Source organism: Gracilinanus agilis, chromosome 4 (assembly GCF_016433145.1).
Source record: "Gracilinanus agilis isolate LMUSP501 chromosome 4, AgileGrace, whole genome shotgun sequence".
NCBI classification, from domain to species: Eukaryota; Metazoa; Chordata; class Mammalia; order Didelphimorphia; family Didelphidae; genus Gracilinanus; species Gracilinanus agilis.
In genome coordinates this window covers 423,495,448-423,504,026 of record NC_058133.1, presented here as the reverse complement: position 1 = coordinate 423,504,026, position 8,579 = coordinate 423,495,448, and the positions used below count along the sequence as shown (strand labels likewise).

Below are 8,579 nucleotides of genomic sequence, written 5' to 3'. Positions count from 1 at the left end.
TTTTTGGGGGGAGAGGAGAGCTTTCTGCCTTTCCTACATGCCTTCTCCAAATGACTCTTAGGGAAGATTGCAGTTTCAGCAATTTGAGTCTTTAAAGCTGCAGGAGGCAGACGAAAGTCTGGAATCGCACCCTCCTAGGATTTAAGAGAAAAAAAAAACCCTCAACAACTTTGGGGTATATAAATACAGCCCTGGCAATGTTTTCATTTGGCATTGTTTCATTTTTCACAGAGCAGAAAATGGGCAACTCCATTCTATCCCTCACCAGGCTCCTCCAACATGTACCTATTAATACTGCTAGGGTCAGACTACCTCTATAAATCAGGCTTGAGGCACTCCCATCATGAAAGGGCACTGGACAGAATTTCTCTGCTTCCCACTCCCATTTTTCTTATTTTCCCAAAGTGGCAGGGAGCCTCTCTCTCAAGCCTTCTCCTGTCCCCTCTTCTCTCTCTTCCTCTCTCCCTCTCTTTCCCTCTTCTGTCTTTTATCTTTATCTCTTTATTTCTTCTCTCTCTCATTTCTGTCTCTTTTTTTCTCTCTGTCTCTATCTCTTGCTTCTTTCACCATCTCTGTTTATCTTTGTTTCTTCCTCTGAAAAAAAAAACAACACAGAACTACCAAAGTATTTATAATAAGGGCTTTTTATGGAGGTAGAAAGCTTAATGTGGGAAGATGCCCAGAACCTCAGTCCTGGAGCTTCCACTGAACTCCAGAATGCAGTGTGCTTATAGAGATTTTGGAGAAGGGGCAGGGCTTCTGCCCTGGCACTCTAACCCTGCTCTAGAATGCCTGAAAGGTCTAGATGCAATAGCCAAATGCTAGGGTACCTGGGAGTAGCCTAGACACAGGGAAACAAAGAAAACAAAAAAGGGTTATTACAACTTGACCACATCACCACTCCTGTCCAGGGTGCTTAGTGGATATCCGCTTGATGACCTCTTGTTTAGTCTGGGACAAGGACCAGTCAGGAAGTTTTCTGGAAGGCAAGTTCCCATGGGAACTAAATTTGGGGTTTCATAAAACAAGAGTTATTAGTATATACATACATACTATATATGTTTTTATATATTTATCTATATATAAATATATTTAATATACATATATATATTTATATACACACAGTGCCCTAAATGTCTTTGTCTTTTAAACTTTTAATAATAGTAAATTGCACTAGGAGTTTTGTTTTGGACACTCCATCTATGCCACACACACACACACACACACACACACACACTCATGCTTAGGCACCTATACTCCAATAGGCTGCTCTGTGAGAGTGTGTGTGTGTGTGTGTGTGTGTGTGTGTGTGTGTGTGTGTGTGTGTGCAATTAAATTGATAAAAAATGGAGGAAGGGCATCCCACCTCTCTCTTTGCCAACTGGAGATGTTCCCTCTCCCTGGTGCTTTTTCTGCCAATCTAATAGTTAGGATTAGTTGTCACCATAGAGATGACTGTTGCTCCATGGTGACCAGAGACTTCCTAATCTTTACTCCCCCATATCCTCCCTGCATCTGGGTGTGAGGCGAGCTGATTGGATTGTATTCCTGCAGAACTGCATCTTTAAGGATTATTTTGTTGATCCTCATTCTAGGACCAAGGAAGCCATCAGAAAAGAATGAGAGATAGCAAGATGTGATGGAAAGAAAATACGAGTTCAAGTCCTGATGTTTACTAGCTGTGTGACTGTGGGCAAGTTAATTGGCCTCTCTGAAATATCAGTTTCCTAGGCTGTAAAATGGGATAATAAAATTTGTATTTTGCTTGAAAGGCCCTTGAAAGTTGGTATTAAGAAAGTGCTTTGTAAATCTTTGTTGTTGTGGTTGTCGTTCAGACCTGAGATTTCATCTGAAACTCCCACTGCTGATTCAGTCTGGCAATATTCAACTGTTCTCCACTTTCTATGAATCTATTGTTACTATGATTGTTTTGTTTAGCCGATTCTTCAGGACCCTATATGGGGTTTTCTTGGCAAAGACACTGGAGTAGTTTGCTGTTTCCTTCATCAGTGCATTAATGCAAATGGAGTTAGGGGCTATTATTATTCCCATTTTACATATGAGGAAACACAGGCAGACAAAGATTATTCGATTTACCCAGGGTCACACAGTTACTAAGGATTTGAACTCATCTTTCTGACTCTAGGCTCAGCACTCTTTGGGCCACCTGGATGATCTGCATCAACGAGTGGAATTAACACACTGAAACAACCGATTACTCAGCCTTATCAATTTAATGCTTTTTTGGCATCCCCTAGGTTGTTCCATCTCCTTCTTCCATGTTTTTGCATAGGCTTCCTGGCATGCTTAGAATATTTTTTCTTCTCATATCTACCTCTTAGAGTAAGGTCCAAGTCAAGTGCTGCATTCTTCAAGAGGCATCTCCTGATTCACTTAGTTGCTTGTGCTCACTCTCCACTCACTATATGTTTCTATAGATACTTTATGATATATAATACATGACATCATATAATTTTATTATGTATTATATAACATATATAATAATACCTACATATGCAATTTGTATATGCAAAGGTATATGTGATATATTTATATTTACATATATACTTATACATATATATCCAGTGTGTACTTATCTATACTATATCTTTATAATGGAAAATGAGTTCCTTGAAGGCTGAAAATTTCTGAATTTTGGCTTTATATCTCAATCACCTAAAATATTTCCTGGAACATTGTAGGCATATCATAAATGATTATTGATTGATGGACGATGACAAAGGACTGCACAAATTATTCCCTATTTAGCTCAGTGTTTAGAAAATCACACAGGGCTCTGAAATAAGAAGACTTATGTTTCAGCCTGCCTTTGGCACTAATCTTTCCTCAATGACCATTGTCTTTTCATCTGTATGCAAGGAATATGGCCATCTAGACCCCGAACCAAAGTTTTTTTCTGGATTATAGCTTCCACCATACTTTTAAAGAACTTTACTAGTTGGGAGAAGATCTTGAAGATCACATCTCAGAGGGCTATGCTCCCAAGAGGAGGACTTTTCTTCACTCCATGCTCCCAGCCATTAGGTGGCTATTGGAGTCAAGGGGAGGAAGTTTTAAAAAGAGAAAGTCTGATTACATTAGTCAGGACCTTCTTCAAGCCCACCTTCCAAAGCAGTTTTTTTTAAAGTGGGAATGGGGAAGGTGTGTGGCTACTGTGCATGCTACAGCTTCTTGGAGCCACAGTCAAGAGTTGGGTGGCAGGTGGACACCAAAGGTAGAGGAGCAGCCCTGAAAAGGGCTTGGAGGACTCTCACACCAGAGGTGCTAGTCCTTCTTGAATACCTCACATACCCCAAATAGATTGAGGATAACTAGGAGGCCTCTAAGATGTCAGTGAGTTAGGGGGATGCTTACCCCAAGCATGTGAAGACTTCCTCTGGCTGAATGGGTGGATGAGAACATGGTCATGAAGGCAGCTAAAGCAGATACTGTAGAGTGTTTAAAGTCTGGTCAGACGTCAAAGACACCAGAATTATCCACTGTATCCTGGGTCATCGCCAATCATCCTGATTTTTGTCTTGCCTCTGGACTTTGATGACTAGAAGAGAGTGAAGCTGATGACTTTGTTCAACTCTTCTCTGCAAAATCCAAGATACCAATCTGTGAGATCATTTGTCTTCTTTGAAGTGAAAGACCAATGATGTAAGCTATAGACTCAAGAGCGACATGTCAGATCTAGGAGGTTTATCTCACTCTGGTCTGATCATTTGGTTTGAGGGGACCTCATCCATCTGCTAAGGCTCTATGCCACTAGAGGACTCATCCCTTTAGAAGTAGGAGGTCCTGCCGGTCTCATATTAAGATTCAGAACTTAAAAGGTTTTCTTGAGAAATTTTATAAACTTTCCATTTTCCCTACCTCGAAGCACATTGAGCAATATAACCAATGCTGGTGAGTACTATCAGCAGCCTCCTGGCCCTAGCTCCTTGAGGGCTGTGAGTCAAGTACATGGGAAGATCAAGCATCGAGTAGTAATTACATTTGATGTATTTTTTACCATTTGCTTTCTGTGGTATCACAATGATTTTTAAATAAACTGGGTTTGTTCACACAAAGGAACTTTATTAAATGCCTCCTTTGTACAGGGCACTGGGCTTAGTGCTTAGGGCTATAAAGACAACAAGAAAGGCTTTCCATGATTCCAGAGCCTTTGGTCAGAAAGTGGCAATGGCCTCTACCACTCTAGGTGGATTCCCCTGTATTGCACTCATGGAGAGACATGGACAAGACTTGTGCACCAGTTCAAAGGAATCATAGATTCACTGAGTATTTCAATATATCAAGGATCTTTGACTTTATCAGTATAAATACAATTTCTGTAATTCAAATTTCTATCTCAGTCTTCTCTAGATGGTATCCATTAGAATGTAAGTTCCTTGGGGGCAGCTGGATAGTGTGGATAGAGCACCAGGCCCAGAGTTGACAGGACCTGGGTTCAAATCTCACCTTCTGAACATCCTGACTATGTGACCCTGAGCAAATCACTTAACCTCAGTTTAACTAACATTTACTGCTCTTCTGTCTTAGAATTGATACTAAGACAGAAGGTAAGAGTTTTAAAAAAAAAAAAGATAAACTCCTTGAACTCAGGATCTGTGATTTCACCAGTATGGATGTAACTTCAATCAAAGCAAATTGAAGTCTCATTCCCCCTGAGATGGTATTCATTAAAATATAATCTTCTTTATAATTGGCTTACCACTAGGCTTGGCAAGTCAAGCCAAGTCAAAAGGCATTTATTAAGTATTTAGTGTGTACCCTCAAATCAGCTTCAGACAAATTAAGCTGAGTATGGATGGTGATAGTGAAGAAGGGAAGAGCTCTTGAGAAGAGAACTCAAAGCTTGGGACACTTGAAACTTTGGATGTTTAGAAGCCATTCCTGGGAAGGCCACCATTAGGGCAACAAGTCAAGATGGGTCCAAGGAAGGACTCATTTGAATAGGCTGTGTGTGCCATCAGAAGACTTCCTACTTAAACTAATTATTCTTGCTTAGTAGGTGCTAAGCTCAATTGTTTCTACCTATTAAAGATAGCTAAGTGCTGTTATCTTCTTCTAACTTTCAGCATCCTGGAGCAATCTTTGAAAAGAAGTAGTCTACTCCTCTTCACTGCTCAGTTCCTTCTATGCTTTAAAGTACAATTACAAATTATAATTCCTCCTCAACATGTTCCAACCCATTCATTAGCCTTCAAGCTTAAAACCAATCAACAAATGTAACAGGACTTTCCTTTGCCCGTGCCCATATCACCTAACATGGAAGCACCCATGTGGGAGATGCCAGGGACCAGCTTCTGGGAGAAGCATTTTGTGGTTCTTATACAATACGACAGGAACAGATTCTTTTGATTGGCTGTACCACATCTTTAAAAACTACCAGACTGGGACAGACTCTTACTTTCCAGTAACATCCAAAGAGTCTGAAGGTCTTGTTCACTCACAGCATGGTCACTGTGAACCTTCTTCCCTCTCCCTTTTAGACTTTGTGGCCCCAAGAAATAGGCTTGGGGTTTGTTTGGGTTTGTTTTATTTGCCCTTTTCAATTCTATTCACAAGTATTGTGCAGGAATCCCTGGAATCAAACCAAAGCAACCTTGGAGGCTGGATTCAGGCCAAGGTGTCTGGGACTTGAGCCCAGGGGAGCTTTGGACTTGGAACCTAGCAGAACTGTGCTATGTAGAAAAAGGGCTAAACTAGTCACCTGATTCCCATCCCCCAGTCTTTTCCTTCCGTAGAGACTGAGGTGGTATGTTGGTCAGGATTTATTCACCTCTTAGGTATTGTATAGGGAAGAGGGGTTTTGTGTTTAATCTTGCTACACTTTTGAAGTAAAAATTAATTTGTAAAAGCTAATCTATTAAGTAGTCAAATGAAACTTGATTACAGAGAATTCCTAAAATTGGAGGGATACCATAGATGGGCTTGAGACAAGGGCAGAAATACTGGGTGCCCCCAAATCTTTTTAAGGGAACTAGAGATCCCTGAAAGGGGTGAAATATGATATATTTGCCCTTTAGGCAGTGGGAGCCAAAGTCATCAGTGTTGCCTTTATTCTAGAGACATAGTTTGTTCCCCATAATTCTTATTCCTTTGCTCCTTTGTGGCATGAAGATAACCTTGAGTTCCCAAAGACAAACTTAAAAACAGTTCTTTCCCCCAAGGAGCTTACATTCAACTGAGCCTAGGGAGTGGGGAATGGAGAACACATCCAGTTAGCTTTAATCAGCCATGGCTCCCTATGTCATTCTAAGCCTAGGTGACCACCTCAAAAATTAGACTAGAGAAGAAAGTATTGACGGCTTGGCACAAAAGGATCACTGTTGCAGGAAAAACAACTCACAAGGCATACCTTGGTGACTTGCTTCAGCAGTGCCATGTTCCTTCTGCATGAGAACAATACTCATGCAATGGAACACGAGTCATTTTAGTCAGATTATTAAAGGAAGAATGATCACGGAGTAGGCAGAAACCCACCATTTTGCCTCTATTTGAAAACAATAATATAACAATGAATTCTACTGATATTCTCTGACAAAAGATTATCAAGAATCAAGCTCCAGATCCAGTTTAATAATGTAGTGCAATGAGACATGCCAATTTCCGAGTTACCAACATTAAACTGCTTTTCCTCCAATATCATCCCTATGATCTTAAGTCATTCTTGGCCCTTCACATGTTATCAGAACTGGAAAGGTATGTAACAATGGCCAATATGGAAGTGTGTTTTGCATGAGAATACTTATATAACCCAGATCAAATTGCTTACCATCTCTGAAAGAGGGGGAAGGAAGGGAGGGAGACAATTTGGATCTTATAATTTTGGAAATTATGTTTTGAAAATTGTTAGTACATGTAATTAGGAAATAAAATGATAAAGAAAAAAGAATGGGAAAGATGATAGATCAAGGGGATATGAATGTTGTACAAAAAAGGTCTAGGGATTGTGATATTCATTTTCACATGTTTAATGTTCTTTAAGTGTTTTCTTGATTTTCTAATTTTTACTATGTGGTGGTCTTCTCTTTTGTCCCCCTTTTTTTCTCCTCTCTGGCTTCCAAAATACAGTACTTCATCTTCTCATGAATTGTCAGATCCTTTTGTTCAGCCCTGATTGACATCTCAGTAACCATCTTTAAATCAGTCATTTCATTCTGTTCTTTTTTTTCCCCCTTTTTCCTCAGGTTTCTCCACTCCACTCCATAGTAATCCTTTCCCCAAGATGACCTCCCTAACACTTTTCTAGCAACACTGAGAAACTTTCCAAACTCTACTCCCCACTTCCCTAGAAGATGACCTCCTTAACACTTTGCTGACAAAATTAGGACTGAAACTTCTTCAAATCTTTCTCCTCTCCACATTACTTTCTCAATATTTTCATTCATCCTTTTTTCTTTTCTTCTGGTCTTAGAGGATATGGGAGATCTCCTCTCTGTCAAGACCAACTTGTGGTTTTAATCTCGTTCCCTCTCTTCTCCCTCAGATTTCACATCCTTAGTCTAACATCTCTATTCTTGTCCCTTCCCTTCAGCTTCCCTTTGTTCTAAAAACAAAAAACACCTTTTTAAAAATTGATGTTACTGTCTCCTCATTTTTTTCTCTTCCCCCCTTTTTTTCTTTTAATGGCCAAAATTCTATAGCAATCTGCTACTTCACCACTCACCCACTCCTCAAGTCCCTGGCATCCAACTTGCATGTTGGCATGTTGGTCACTTTCTTGAAATGGCTTTTGTAAAAAAATCATTAAAGACAAAAAACCCACTTACTTTCTGCCTTAGTATTAATTCCAAGATAGAAGAGTAACAAGTGCTAGGCAATTAGGGTTAAGTGACTTGCCCAGGATTACACAGCTAGGAAGTGTCTGAGGTCAGATTTGAACCTATGTCCTTCTGACTCCAGGCCTGGCACTCTATTTATTCACTGTGCTACCTAGCCGCCCCATTAATGACCACTTAATTGCCACACCCTGTAGTTTTTCTAATAAGACTTCAGCCTCTTTGGACTTTGTGCTATTGTCAACATATCAATCCTCCTGCCTCCCCCTTGGACTCCTCTCTTGGCTTCTAAAGACCTTGTTCTATGTTCTCTTGTTCCTGACTTTTATTATTCGGTCTCCTTCACTGGCTCCCACTTCACTGGCTCCCACTTCACTGGCTCTTTGTGCCCACTACATATGGATGCTCCATAAGCTATATCCTTGACTTCTCTTGCTGGATTATAATACTGGAGTTGGAAGAGAAACTAGCAAGTATTTGAAGCTGGGTTTGAACTCAAATGTCTTCTCATGCCTTATCTTTGGCATTCTATCCAATGGATAGTATCTTGGGTCTATAGTCAAGAAGATTCAAACTCTAATTCAGCCCCAAGACACTTACTAGTTGTGTAAGCCACTCAACCTGTTTGCCTCAGTTTTCTTGTCTGTAAAATGAGGATACTATTAGCATTCTTCTAGAGTTGTTGTGACAATTAAATGAGATATTTGTTAAGTGCTTAGCAAAGTTCATGGCAGAGAGTAAATGCTATATAAATGTTAGTTATTATTATTATTATTATTATTATTA

General features: G+C 39.9%; 1 pseudogene; it reads left to right on the top strand.

Annotated features, from left to right (window-relative positions):
• The first annotated feature begins 3,421 nt into the window (after positions 1-3,421).
• The window catches only part of LOC123246657, a 17,998-nt pseudogene continuing 12,840 nt past the window's right edge, over positions 3,422-8,579 (top strand).